We start from the raw sequence: 15,263 nt of genomic DNA, 5'->3' as shown, positions 1-15,263 counted from the left end.
ACAAACCATGACCAAATAAAAACCATGACCAAATGGGATTTATTACAGGTATGCAAGATTGGTTTACCATCTGAAAATCAATTAATGTAATACTTCACAGCAACAGGCTAAATGAAATCACACGATCATATCAAATAATATCAATAAATGCGGAAAAAAAGTATTTGACAAAATCCAATACCCATTCATGATAAAAACTCCCAGTAAACTAGGAATAGAGGGGAATTTCCTCAACCTGATAAAGAATATCTATTAAAAAAAACTCTACAGCTAACACTATACTTAATGATGAGAAACCAGAAGCTTTCCCACTAAGATCAGGAATAAGGCAGGGGTGTCTCCTCTCACCAATCTTTTTCAATACTGCACTAGAAGTATTAGCTAATGCAGTATAATAATGAAAGGAAATTAAAAGTATATAGACAGGTAAGGAAGAAATAAAAAAGGCTTGTTTGGCATTATTATCTATGTAAAAATCCAAATGAATCCATAAAAATATTCTAGAACTAATAAATGATTATTATAAGGTTTTAAGATATAATATTGATGTACATAAGTTAATAGCTTCCCTGTATACCAACAGCAATTAATAGGTGAAATTTGAAACTGAAAATGTAACATCATTTACATTAGAATCATAAAAAATGAAATATTTAGATATATGAAAAGTACAAAATCTACATGAAGAAACAAAAAAAATCTGATGAAAGGAATAAAGATGAAATAAAATTAATTTCTGGTCTATCTATGAAAGATATTTTTGAAAGAATGAAAAAAGAAACTACAGATTTAGAGAAAATATTTATAAAAGATATACCTGATAAAGAGCTATTATTCAAAATATATAAAGAACCCTTTTTTAAAACTCAAGAGGATAATAACCAAAAAAAAAAAAAAAAAAAAAAAAAAAAAGGGCATCTGGGTGGCTCAGTAGGTTAAGCCTCTGCCTTTGGATCGGGTCATGATCCCAGGGTCCTGGGATCTCTGCTCAGCAAGAAGCCTGCTTCCTCCTCTCTCTCTCTCTCTGCCTTCCTTTCTGCCTACTTATGATCTCTCTCTGTCAAATAAATAAATAAATAAAATCTTTTAAAAAAAGTGGGGAGGGGGAGAGAGACTGAAAATAAACCAATGACTTTAACAGACACCTCACCAAAGAAAAGATATAAATGGCAAATAAACATGAAAAAAAATTCTGCACATCATATGTCATCAGAAAATGTGAATTATAACAATAAGATACCACTATACACCTATTAGAAAGGCCAAAATCTGGAACATTGACAACAGCAAAGGCTGGTAAGGCTGTGGAGCAACAGGAATTCTCATTTATTCTGGTGGGAATACAAAACAGTGGATTCACTTTGAATGACTATTTGGTGTGTTTGTTTGTTTATTTTCCAAGCTGAACATACTTTTACCACACAACCTAGTCATTACATTACTTGATATTTACTCAAAGCATTTGGAAACTTATACCCCCACCATCCCATACTTAAATGTTTATAGCAACATTATTCATAATTACCAAAACTTAGAAGCAACTAAGATGTTCTTCAGTGGGTAAATGGATAAACTATGATACATCTAAACCATGGAATATTGTTCAACACTAAAAAGAAATGACCCATCAAGCTATGAAAAGTCACAGAGGAAAGTTAAATGCATATTACTAACTGAAAAAAGCCAATATGAAAAGACTATACACTGTATGATTGTAAGGATATTCTGGATAAAGCAAAATTATGGAGACAGTAAAAAAAGATCAGTGGTTGCCAGGGGTTGGGGGACAGATTAATAGGTGAATTACCAGGATTTTAGGGTAGTGAAACAATGCTGTATACTACAGTGGTAAATACATATCATTATACATTTGTCCAAACCCCCAGAACATACACCAAGAGTGAACCCTATTATAAACTGTGGACTTTGGGTGGTAATGATCTGGGGTCCTCAGTTATAACCAATGTACTAATCTGGGTGGGGGGATGTTGATAATGTGGGGAGGACAAGGGTAGAAGGGAAATCTTTGTACCTTTCTCTCATATTTGCTTTAAACCTAAAAATAATCTTTAGGGGCGCCTGGGTGGCTCAGTGGTTTGGGCTCCTGCCTTTGGCTCGGGTAATGATCTCAGGGTCCTGGGATCGAGCCCCGCATCGGGCTCCCTGCTCCGCAGGAAGCCTGCTTCCTCTCTCTCTCTCTCTCTCTCTCTCTCTCTGCCTGCCTCTCTGCCTACTTGTGATCTCTGTCTGTCAAATAAATAAATAAAATCTTTAAAAAAATAAAAATAAAAATAATCTTTTAAAAAATTAAGAATGGCTGATATAAATAAAACACTGACTAAATGGGTCCACAACACGTTATTTTCTTTTTTTGTTGTTTTTTTTTATTTGTTTGTTTTTTGTTTTCCCAAAAAATTTATTGGGGGAAAAATACAAAACATTTACAGTACAATGTTTACAGTCACAATTTGTAGTGAACTGATTCCCCAAAATAGATTACAACTCAAGTTGACTTATCTTGTTACATTCAAAAACCTACTTCTGTCAAAATAGTCCCGAGTACATACATACATAGTGCCCCATCTGTACCTACATACAAACTAAAGCTACTGCTCATTCATTCGCTGTCCAGGAAAGCATTCCCGCCTACCTACACACGCAAAAAAAAAAAAAAAAAAAAAAAAAAAAAAAAGTACAAGTTTTGGAATTTTCTGTAGTGAAAACAAGGCACATTCATGTACTACATACCATTCTTAGCACTAAGAGGTGGCCTCTTCACTTTAGATCTATATTAGAAAGTGGTAAATATCTTCTCCTTTCGTGCAGTTGGCCAAAGGCACTGTGAAACTAACTCTCCCACCCCATTATTGCTACATGTCTTTAAATGCAGAGTAGGTCACAGTAGAATTGGTGGGATAAACAAAAAACATTTTTCTTCTTGCTAATTTAAAAAGCTGGAATGACAAAAAACATTCCACATTTAAGCCTGCTTGCAAAGTATGTGGTCAACTTTTTTTTTTTTTAAAGTTGGATGAGCTAAAACCATTATACATTCTAAGAAAACTCATAAGATATTCCTCAAACTACTTCCACAGCATCAGGATAGATTTCTGTAAAGAAATCATGCAATCTTTCCAAATTTACATAAACAAGGAAAGAAATTAATGAAATAAATATTACATGCAATCTCTTAAATTAAGATTTTTTTACTCATTTACAATAAAATAACCAAGTGAAGTTACAAAAGGCCTATATTATTGTGAAAAGAACATACACGCCACATTCTGCCAATTAATAATGACAATCATAATTTAACATAATAAAAGAATATATATCTATTGCTTTTCATCATACTTGATAAATACAGTATGAACAAAAATTTCAATGTATACTTTTCACAAAATAATAAATAAGTTAAATGGTTTTTTCATATTGAGTTGTGGTGCACTGGTGCAAATCAATTCAAAACAGCTAAAAATTCAGCAGTTATTCTCCCAAGCGTTGTTGCTGGCGCACAAGACCAAAGAGGAGGCCGCGCTTGGGGCTCTGGGCGCTAGCAGATCCTCGGCGCCCCCTGTGCTGTACAGCAGCGCCGCTGCGGCCACAGCCACCGCCGAGGCACAGCACGTCGCAGCACCCGAGGGCGTGGAGGCTGCGGAGGCAGAGGAGCAGGACCAAGCAGAAGAGGAGCAGGATGAGGCTGAGGAGCAAGAAGGTGGCGGCGGCGGCGTGCGCGACGTGGGGCTGTTGAGCAGCAGCGGCGACTCGCGGCCCCCCCGGGGGCTGGTGGTGGCCCGATGGGAAGCCTGAGAAACTGAGGCTGTGATGCAGCTTGGGCCGCGGCTTCCGCGGGAAGCCCAGGTGCAGCGTGTCCCGCGCGCTTAAGGCGCGCAGGTCCCCAGAGGCGCCCCCACACGGCGCGGGCCGCCGCTCATCTGCATTGTGGATGAAGTGGCAGCGCGGCCCGTAGGGGCAGAAGCCGATGGTGTGGAAGGTGCGGCACAGCTCGGTCTTGTACTTGGGGTGCTGGGTCAGGCTGCGTAGCCCGTAGAAGCAGTGCGCGAACTGGCACTTCTCACCATACTTGCACGTGCCGCTTTCCTAGAAGGGCCAGCAGAGCTCAGTCTTGTAGTGCCTGGGAGTTGATCTGGGAGCCTCCGCCCCGCTTCTGCTGCTGCTGCTGCTGCAGGTGCAAGAGGTGCTGGCTGCACTCGCCATTCTCGCTGAACGATTGGCCGCCAAATTTGTTCTCCTAGTTCTTCAGGGCCGTGCCTCCGCCCCATGATGGCTCCTTGAGTGTGACATAGGAGACCCGGCCGCCCTCCGCCCCGCTGCCACAGCTGCTGCTGTTAGCCGCGCCCCGGAACTTGGGGGAGCAGCTGCCCGGGCTAGGCGCGGGGTGGGCGAGCGCCTGCAAGTTGCTGGCCCAGTGCCATCGGAGAAAGCACAGCGTGAAGCCCGAGCTAGGGGCCGCGACCACCTGCGTCCCCACCGCCTTCTTGTCCAGCATGTTCAGATTGAGGTTGGCCAGGGATTTCTCCGTCTTGCACAAGAAGTCGATATTGTAGAAGGCGGACAGAAATGTGGTTGACATGTTTCTGGATCCTGTAATGGTCCAAATTGCAGGCAGGGAGATCCGGAGGAGCCCTCAGGGCGGCCACGAAGAATAATGGGTGACCAGCGGGGGAGGGACCGAAAGTTTGCCAGGGGACGAGGCAAGAGGGAAAGGGAAGCAGCGCGACCTGGTTTGAGGGTGCCCGGGAGTGCGTAGTGGGGGGAAAGAGGACAGAGGAAAAAGAGCTCTCCTCCGCCCCTTGGGGGTGCCCGGCCCGTCCGCCCCCCACCCATTCACCCCCTCACCCCCCCACCCCCCGCGTGGAGCCCGCGACAGCTAGCAGACTGCTGGACCACAACACGTAATTTTCATTTGTCATTTCATTTGTTTTCTTTAACTTCAATCTAAATAAGTAAGTTGGTGCCTAAAAATAAATGTCACACCACAAGGAAAACTGGTGTCAAACTTACCAGAGCTGCGGTTATGTGAAGCTCTTAGTATTTGGTTTAGGAAGCAAGGTAATATGGAAGATAAAAATTCATTTAATTGATATTTACTGAGAACTAAGTATGTGTTGGACACTGTACTAAGCTTTGAAATCAGCAATAAATAAGGAAGATATAGTTCTTGCTCTCATGAATCATAAATAATATATATTCAATAGACCCATTTTCCCTTTTTTTTAGAATGAAGAATAGGGCAAATGATCGAATGAGGGTTTAAAACTAAATCATACAGTGTACTCTACCACAGTTTTCTAATTAAAGTGTTAATGAATAACCTTAAGCAACCAAAATAGAAATCTGAACTTTAAAAGTGATGATTTGACTCCAATTTTAACCAAAATTGTAAGTCAGAGTAATCCCATAGGATATTTTCAATAATTAATGACTCTGATGCTCATTAGGGTTTCCTTCTTTTCCTTCTCCCCCCACTATCATTTCCCCTGATTAAAAAGAAAGTAAAACAAAACCAAAAATCTCTCAACAACAAATATTAGGAGTCAGTATCTTTTAATTATTGGCTTGATTTTAAGCTTTCAAAAACTCAGTGATGTATGATTATAAATCTCAGACCCCTTGGTCCTGAGCAGTTACCAGTTTGCATCACTAAAGACTTATTATTGCCACAGCAAGTGTCCATCCAAGTCATTCAGCACCAGGCCAATGGTAAAGAATCTGTCTTAATTCCAGCTCTTATTTCCAGCTGATTCATTACTGCTCACAAAGAAGTTTCCTGAAGCCCATTAAAACCCCAGAATTATAGGCTCATGCATGGAGTGCTCCTTCCTGCTGTTGATCTCAGTACCAGAAAAGACATGTTGTCAGCAGTGGAATATCAAGCAAGAGATTTCTGGAGAATAAGTCTAATATTACTCCATATTTACCACTACTTCCTAGAATTGAAAATGTCTGGATTCCTGGAGGAAGACACTGTTACTCAGAACTTTGAAACTCAGATCAGGGTTAACAGATATGGACCACATCATTCCCCAAACAAAAAGAATATTAAGCCCTAAATTCAAATCTCATACAGTGCTCCTATTTAATATCACTTCACTTAAAGTGGAGCACAGATGTACATCTTTGAGCTGTCTCCCAACTCCACTTCGTATTCTTATATAGTTTGTACACTCTATTTCCTCAACCAAAGTCTCTCCCCATGCTTGGCCCACCAGCTATTACTCTACGTAATTAGTAGATATACCTTGCCCTCCACTTCCACCTTAAATGCTCCCAATTTGGATGGTATTGCAATCCCAAAGAGCAAATGTGAGCACCCTGAGATATTGGGCCACGAGTAGTTTCACTGGGAGAAGGACACTTCTGAACCCCTGTACTCCTGGAAAATGAAGCAGCAGTTAGATTCACCTAGAAGCCACACAAGTTCAACTGCCTGCTAGACACTTCAATCTTGCACACTGACTGACTCACAGGAATACTTAAGTGTCTGGGCAGCTTTATGCCTGTTTTGGTAGAATGTTGGATTCCATTCAGGATAACACATTTATTATGAAATAAAATGGAAATCTTGCCATACTAGTGAATTTATAAAACTAGGATAGATTTTTCTTTTTTTTTTTAAAGATTTTATTTATTTATTTGACAGACAGAGATCACAAGTAGACAGAGAGGCAGGCAGAGAGAGAGGAGGAAGCAAGCTCCCTGCTGAGCAGAGAGCCTGATGCGGGGCTCGATCCCAGGACTCTGGGATCATGACCTGAGCTGAAGGCAGAGGCTTTAACCCACTGAGCCACCCAGGTGCCCTAGGATAGATTTTTCTAAGTCATATTCACTTTTATTATAATAATATATCCTCATATTTAAAAATAATGTCAATTATTACAGCTTATTGACACAGAAAATAAGCCCTCAGACAATTTAAAGCCCTCAGACAATAGCCATTTCAAGTCAACCAGGGGAGTTGAAGCTTCATTAATAAATATATCAGAGCAAATGAAAATCACAATAATGAGGCACCACCACACATACAACACCAGCTAAAATTGAAAAGACTGACAACCCCTCAGTGTTCACATGGATTCAGAACAACAACTCATTTTCTACAGGAGGAAGCACACTGAGTTTGGTGGCATATACTAGATCTAAAAATTAGCATACCCTGGGATAGCTGGGAAGATAACAAGAGTAGGAGGACCCTAAGCACACCTAAACCCATAGATAATACTAAATAACACTTGCATCAATGTAAATAGCCCAGAAAATGACTCCAAGACTGGCAAAACAAACCCCACTAAACTAAGTGTAGAAAAGCGGCCACATGGAAGAGCATAGGAAGGACAGAGACACAGTTCCTAAACAGTCCCTTGGGATTATCCGCAGCTAGAAGGGATGTCATGGGTAAAGAGAGGAAAGAGAAACAGGCCCTCACACTGGGGAACCTGAAAGGACAAGACAAATCACCATAATATATGGCTTTGAAAACCAGAGGGGCGAAATTTTGTAAGTACTTATAATCAGTGGGATTTTAACCTGGGATTTTAAAAAATCAGTGGGCTTGGCTCTGGGAGAGGGGGAGGTCCATAGGAAAGAATCCCTACCCTTAAAGAGACAACAGAACAAATAGTTCCACAAGATACAGCATAGAAGTTGCAGCTTGAAAAACGTGTGAGGCATATGGGTAAGAAAGTTGTTTACTCATCTCAGAGCATGTCCTAGAGGGATTAGGTCACTGGCAGAATCCTGCAGGAACAAAGGAAATGGCAGGCACCATTTCAGTCCCCATGTCTCCCAGTATAAACACACAGCCACCTCACTACCTAACTTGATTAACAGTGTGCCCCACTCCCTCCATCCAGGTGGGCCTCTGACTGCAGATACCCTCCCCTAGAAGACAAGTGTGAAGACCTTGCAAATCAGCATGCATCCTTCTTCTGTGCACACTGCAGATTTGTCTCCTCCAATACGCTCTTGGCAGACACCAACCAAAGCAGTTTCACAAAACTGGCAATGTGCAAGCAGCCTTGACAAGAGCCAGCACCACTCCATACTGAGTCCTGCCCAAGGGAGAGTGAAAGATAACTACACACAACAGTAAGACCACCCAACCCAGAAGTAGGCTGGTAGCAAACAGCTGGTCTGAATGTAGCCCCACCCACCAATGAAAGCTTCTCAAGGGAAAACACTCTGCAATTTTGTGCTATTACTTCTCTGACAAAAAACTGGGCTGACTCAACTTCAGCCCAAGGTGGCCCCAGACTAGTCTACTAACACCACAGGGACTGAAACCTTCCCACAACAAGTAAAGAGAGCCATCACAGACAACTGGACTAAAGGAAAAATGGCTCAGCCATAACATCAGGGTACATGCAACACACAGGAAACACGCCTGAAATGCCAGGTTCTGGTGAACAAGGGAAAGGACACTGCAGAGCACCACAGGACCTCTTCTTCATAAGGACACTACTTTCAAGAGAAGGAGACATAGCTAACTTTCTTAATATCTGGAAACATACATAGATAGTTAGACAAAATGAGGAGACAGAAAAAATATCAAAGAAGAGGACAAAATCACAGCGAGAGAGCTAAATGAAATAGGGATGAGTAATATGCCTGATAGAGAATTTAAAGTAATGATCATGAAGATACTGGGTTTGAGAAAAGAGTGGAGGACGTCAGTGAGACCCTCACAAACAGATAAAGAAGAACCAATCAGAAATGAAGAGCACAATAAATGGAGTTTAAAGTACACTAGATAGGATAAATACCAGACTAGAGGAAGCAGAAGAATGAATTAATGGCCTCAGAGCGATGGAAAATAAGCAAACTGCACAGGTGGAAAAAAAAAAAGAAAGAAAGAAATTAGGCAAAGTGAGAATAGACTTAGGGAAACCAGTGACACCATGAAGCATAATGACATTGACATTATAGAGATCCCAGAAGAAGAAGAGAGAAAAGGGGGCAGAAAATTTATTTGAGGAAATAATAGCTGAAAACTTCCTGAATATGGGGAAGGAAATAGAAATGCAGAATGAGACGGCACAGAGATGGCTCAATAAAATCAACCAAAAGAGGTCCACACCAAGACACACAGTAATTAAAACTGCTAAAAGGTAGTAGTAAAGAGAGAATATTTTAAAGAAACAAGAGAAAACAGTACCATACAATGAAAACCCTGTTAGGTTGTCAGCCTGATTATTTTTAAAGAGTTTATTTATTTATTTGAGAGAGATACAGATAATGAGAGGGAGCAGGAGTGGGGAGGAGAGAGAGACACAGGCTCCTTGCTGAGCAGGGAACTGGATGCAGGGTTCCATCCCAGGACCCTCAGATCATGACCTTAGATGAAGGCATATGCTTAATGACTGAGCCACCCAGGTGCCCCTGCAAGCTTGATTTTTCAGCAGAAAATTTGCAAGCCAGATATGAGTGGCATGATATATTCAAAATGCTGAAAAAAGAAAAAAGAAAAAAACACCTTGCAACTTAAAATAGTGTATCCAGCAGAGCTATCATTCAGAATAGAAGGAGAAATAAAGAATTTCCCATATAAAAATTAAATGAGTTCATGACACTAAGACAATCCAACAAGAAATGTTGAAGGTAACTCTTCTAGTGGAAAGGAAAGGTCGTAAGTTAAGAAAAGCAGGAAGCACAAAAGCAGTAAAAGTAAGCATATTTGTAAAAATCAATCAAAGGACTCACAAAAGAAAAGGATGTAAAGTATGGCATTAAATACCTAAAACATGACAGGGAGATGAGACAAAAATGGGTTCAAACTTAAGCAAACATCAACTTAATATAGACTGTTGTATGCAGATGTTATATACAAACCTCTTGGTAATGCAAAATCAAAGAACAGTAATATTTATACAAAAAGTAAGGAGAGAACAATCCAAGTAAATCACTAAAGAGAGGTAAATTATTGTGAGAGAAGTGAACAAGGAAGAAAGGAACAAAGAAGATCTATAAAAAGAACCATGAACCAAGCAACAAAATGGCAGTAAGTACATACCTTCAAATAATTATGTTGAATATCAATAAACTAAATGCATCAATCAAAAGACGTAGGGTGATGGAATGGATAAAACAAAAATAAAAACCTACATGCTGCCTACAAGAGACTCATTTCATATACCTAAAGATACACACAAATTGAAAGTAAAAGATGGGCAAATACTCATCATGCAAATAAGTTTGAAAAGAAAGCTGCATTAGAGAATCTTATATTGAACAAAACAGACTTTAAAACAAAGATGATGGGGCACCTGGGTGGCTCAGTGGGTTAAAGTCTCTGCCTTCGGCTCAGGTTATGATCCCAGGGTCCTGGGATTGAGCCCTGCATCGAATTCTCTGCTTCACAGGGAGCCTGCTTCCTCCTCTCTCTCTGCCTGCCTCCCTGCCTACTTGTAATCCCTGTCTGTCAAGTAAATAAATAAAATCTTTTTAAAAAATTAAAAAATAAAACAAAGAAGATAATAAGAGACAAAATAGGGCCCTTCTTGATAATATAGAGGAAAACCCAACAAGAAGGTATAGCAAATGTAAATATTTATGCACTCAACACAAGAATAAACAAATGCATAATATGATTAATAACAAACATAAAGGTAGTAATTGATAATAAAATGATTATAGAAGAGGGATTTAACACCTCACTTACATCACTGGAGAGGTCATCCAAACAGAAATTCAACATGGAAACAGGGAATTGAATCACACATTGGACCAGTGGATTTAACAGATACACTCAGAACATTTCATGCTAAAACAGCAGAATACACATTCTTTTCAAGTGCACATATAATATTCTCCAGAATATATCACATATTAGTCCACAAAATAAGTCTCAACAAATTCAAAAATATCAGTTATACCATGCATATTTCCTGACCATAATGCTATGAAACTAGAAATCAACCACAAGAAAAAAAATCTAGAAAGAGCACAGACATATCAAGGTAAAATAACATGCTATGAAGCAATGAATGAATCAACCAAGAAATCAAAGAGGAAATAAAAATTACAGGGAGACAAAGAAAATGAAAACACAGTGGTCCAAAATCTTTAGGATGCAGCAAAAGATGTTCTGAGATGGAAGTTTATAGCAATACAGGCATACCTCAAGAAGCAAGAAAAATCTCAAATAAACAACCCAATTTTACAATCTAGAAAAAGAGGAACACAATTGAAAACAAGTAGAAGAAAGGAAACTGTCAAGATTAGACCAGAAATAAACAAAATAGAAACTGAAAACAAACAAAACAATAGCACAGATCAATGAAACCAGGAGATGGTTTTTTGAAAAGTTCAACAAAATTGATAAAACTTTAGCCAGATTCATCACAAAAAAAAGAAAGAAAAAAAGAGGGACAGACAGAGACACAGAGAGATGAGAAAGAGAGAGAGTGAAGATCAAAATGGAAGAGAAAGAACACAAATCATATGATCGATTGAATAGATGCAGAAAAAAATTTGAAAAAATACATCCAATTATGATAGCAAGCTTGTAGGTTTAGAGGAAACATATCTCAAAAAAGTCTACAAATGAAAAACACATCACTTACCTCATACTCAATGTGCCAGTACCATACTATTTGTGAAAAACAAAAAAATTTCCCTCTAAGGTCAGGAACAACAGAAGTATGTGCATTCTTACCACTCATTCAGCATAGTACTGGAAGTTATACACAAGCAATCAGAGAACAAAAAAATAAGAGGTGTATAATTGGTGAGGAAGAAATAGAACTTCTACCGTTTAACAGAGGACATGATACTATATATAGAAACCCTAAAGATGTCACAAAAATCCTACTAGAACAGATAAATAAACTCAGTAAAGTTGCAGAATTAAAAAAAAATTAATATACAGATATCCACTGCATTTCTATACACTGGTGATGAATTGAAAGAGAAACTAAAAAAACGATCCTACTTACAATTGCCCCAAAATAATAAAATACCTAGGAATAAACTTACCCAAGGAGTTCAAAGGCCTGTACTGAGAATTATAAAACAACAATGAAAGAAATTAAAGAAAACAGAAACAAATGGAAGTCATTCCATGCTTATGGATTGGAAGAACAAATATTGTTAAAATGTCCATACAACCCAAAGCAATCTAGAGATTTAATGCAATTCCTATCACAATGCCAATGACATTTTTCACAGAACTAGAACAAACAAACCTAAAATTTGTTTGAAATTCCTACAGACCCCAAATAATCAAAGCAATCATGAAATAAATAAATAAATAAATAAAACAAAGCTGGAGGTGACACAATTTCAGTTTCAAGCTATATTACAAAGCTGTAGTCATCAAAATAGTATGGTACTGGCACAAAAACAGAGAGGATCAATAGAACAGAATGGAAAGCCTAGAAGTAAATCTATAATTATATGGTAAATTAATTTATGACAAAGGAGGCAACAATATGCAATGGAAAAAGATAGCCTCTTCAACAAATGGTTTTTGGAAAACTGGACAACTACAGGCAAAAGAATGAAACTGGACCACTTTCTTACACCATCACAAAAATAAACTCAAAATGGAGTAAAGACATATATGTGAGATCTGAAACCATAAAAACCCTAGAAGAGAACAGAGGCAATAATTTCTCTGATATTGGCCATTGTAACTTTTTTTCTAGATATGTCTCCTGAGGCAAGGGAAGCAAAAGCAAAATAAAATATTGGGACTACATAAAAAAAAAAAAAAACCTGCTACACAACAAAGGAAACAATACAACTGAAAGATAACCTACTGAATAGGTAAAGATATTTACAAATGACATATCTGATAAAGGCTTAGTATCCAAAATATACAAAGAACTACACAACTCAACACCAAATAATCCAACTTAAAATGGTCAGAAGACAGGAACAGTCATTTCTCTAAAGATGACATCCAAAGGGCTAACAGATACATGATAAGATGCTCAGCATTATTCATCATCAGGGAAATGCAAATCAAAATCACAATTACACCTCTCACCTGCCAGAATGCCTAATGTCAAAAAATAAGAAATTGTGTTGGCAAGAATATTGAGAGAAAAGTACTCTCATCTACTCTTAGGAGGAATGTAAACTCGTATAGCCACTATAGAGGACAGTATGAAGGTTCCTTATAAAATTAAAAATAGAACTACCTTTGATCTATAATTCCATTTCTGGTATTTATCCAAAGAATATGAAAACCCTAACTTGAAAGGATCTATGCACACCTATGTTTATTAGAGCATTATTTATAATAGCAAAATTATGGAAGTGTGCCTTGGTAGATGAATGAATAAAGAAGGCATGGTATAACATACAATTGCATATTATTCAGGGATAAAAAAAAGAATGAAATATTGCCATTTGTAACAACATAGATGGGTCTAGAGTATATAATGCTAAGTAAAATAAGTCAGCCAAAAGAAATAAATACCATATGATTTCACTGGTACATGATAATTTAAGAAACAATATAAATGAACAAAGGGGGGAAAAGATATATATATATATATATATATATATATACATACATACATACATACATATACACACTCTTGAGCACCTGGGTGGCTCAGTTGGTTAAATGTCTGCCTTTGACTCAGGTCATGATCCCTACATTGTGCTCCTTGCTTGGCAGGGAGCCTGCTTCTCCCTCTCCCTTCTGCCTCTGCCTGCTGCTTCCCTATCTTGTGCTCTCTGTCAAATAAACAAAATCTTTAATCTTTCTTCTATAGAGAATAAATAGATGGTTGCCATAGGATAATTGGCTGTTGGGATGGGTGAAATAAGTGATGGGCATGAAAAGTACACCTATTTTGATGAGCACTGAATAATATATGGAATTGTCAAATCACTAAGTATACACCTAAAATGTATTAACTGTGTATTAACTGCATTGGAATTAAACTTTAAAGAAAATTTTAATACCTTAGTATTCAGTTATTCTACTCTTTTGGTAATGGAAAACCAGGCATAGGTACATCAAAAGTACACATATTCAAGAATGTGTGTGTTCTTATTTGTCTTAGAGGAAAAAATACCTTGAAAACTAAATGAGACTTCTGTTTTCCAACTTGGGAGTCATCACTTCCAAGAAGAATAAAGCTGAATAAATAGAACACCAATGACTTTTTCTTAGATTCATCCAAGAATTGTGTCACAAGGTTGACCAATGCCTCCCAAGTTGGTGACAGGTGAATATAGAGAATCACAGCTTACTGGGAACAAAAGCCCTGGAGAAGCTGGCTGCTGGAGTCAACCAAGGTAGGAAAAATTAAATTATAATCAACAAATTCCTGGAAGATCAATATGCACAATGATGAAGAGTTGAAAATAAGGACTGGGAGTCTTAGGGGCCCAACACTTTCATGAGTTATCTCTATGAATCCCATCAGGAGCTCTGAATGAGGATCAGGGAGCTTCCTTTGGGGAAAGGAGAATTAGCCTTTCTGAAATATTCTGAAATATGCCGAGAGCATTTTGTACTTCTGAACACAAGCCTACCCTCAAAGAAATCTATTTCACCAGAACCCAACCACTTTGGGTTTTACCAGAGACTTGACAGTACTGGGGGAAGAGAATTATTGAACTCCAGTTTCCTCTAGTCCCCCTATCTCACCTAAGCAGAGACAGGAAATGGCTGAGAAGCACTTGCGAATGTCAAAGCCCAGTGGCATAGGATCACTACAAGATTGAGGCCATGGATGGAACTAGAGCGTATCATGCTTAGAGACCTAATCATGAAACTATAAAACACTTCTCACCCCACTCCTTACCACCACCTCAATAATGCTCTTGCACAAAAGATTACAAAGAGAAGACTATAAGCCTTAGTCCTATTTTAAGAAATTTCAAGGAAAACACAAAGACTGTGACGGATTTAAAAAAAAAAAAGTGACACTGATGAAATTTTTACCTTTAACACTTACAGCTAGAGCAAATAGCAAATACAGCTCAACTCCTAGCCAGGTAAACATAAAACCTTCTGCTCACGGCTTATTTACATAGATTCTTTTACTGAGAACATTGTGTCCAGGTTTCAACAAAAATTTAAAAGACATGCTAAAAACAAAACAAAGCAGCCTAAACAGATAGAGCCATTAGAATCAGACTCAGATATGGCAGAGATTTTGGAATTATCAAACTAGACATTTAAAATAGTTATAATTAATAAAATAAGGGCTTCATGGGGAAAAGTGGACAACATGCAAATATATGTAAGTAAAAGTGGAGAGATAAACACTCTGAAAAAG

The 15,263-nt window shown here is 38.4% G+C and overlaps 1 pseudogene across 1 annotated transcript; it reads right to left on the bottom strand.

The window, feature by feature from the left end:
- Nucleotides 1–3,479: 3,479 nt before the first annotated feature.
- On the bottom strand, nt 3,480–4,783 carry LOC309859298 (mRNA decay activator protein ZFP36L2 pseudogene; annotated as a pseudogene). The gene has a single exon. The product of its transcript is annotated as an mRNA decay activator protein ZFP36L2 pseudogene (transcript).
- Between the last annotated feature and the right edge of the window lie 10,480 nt (nt 4,784–15,263).

This window comes from Mustela nivalis (assembly GCF_964662115.1).
Source record: "Mustela nivalis genome assembly, chromosome: 2".
NCBI lineage: Eukaryota > Metazoa > Chordata > Mammalia > Carnivora > Mustelidae > Mustela > Mustela nivalis.
The sequence above is the reverse complement of the archived record's forward strand: the minus strand, read 5'-3'. Positions and strand labels throughout refer to the sequence as shown.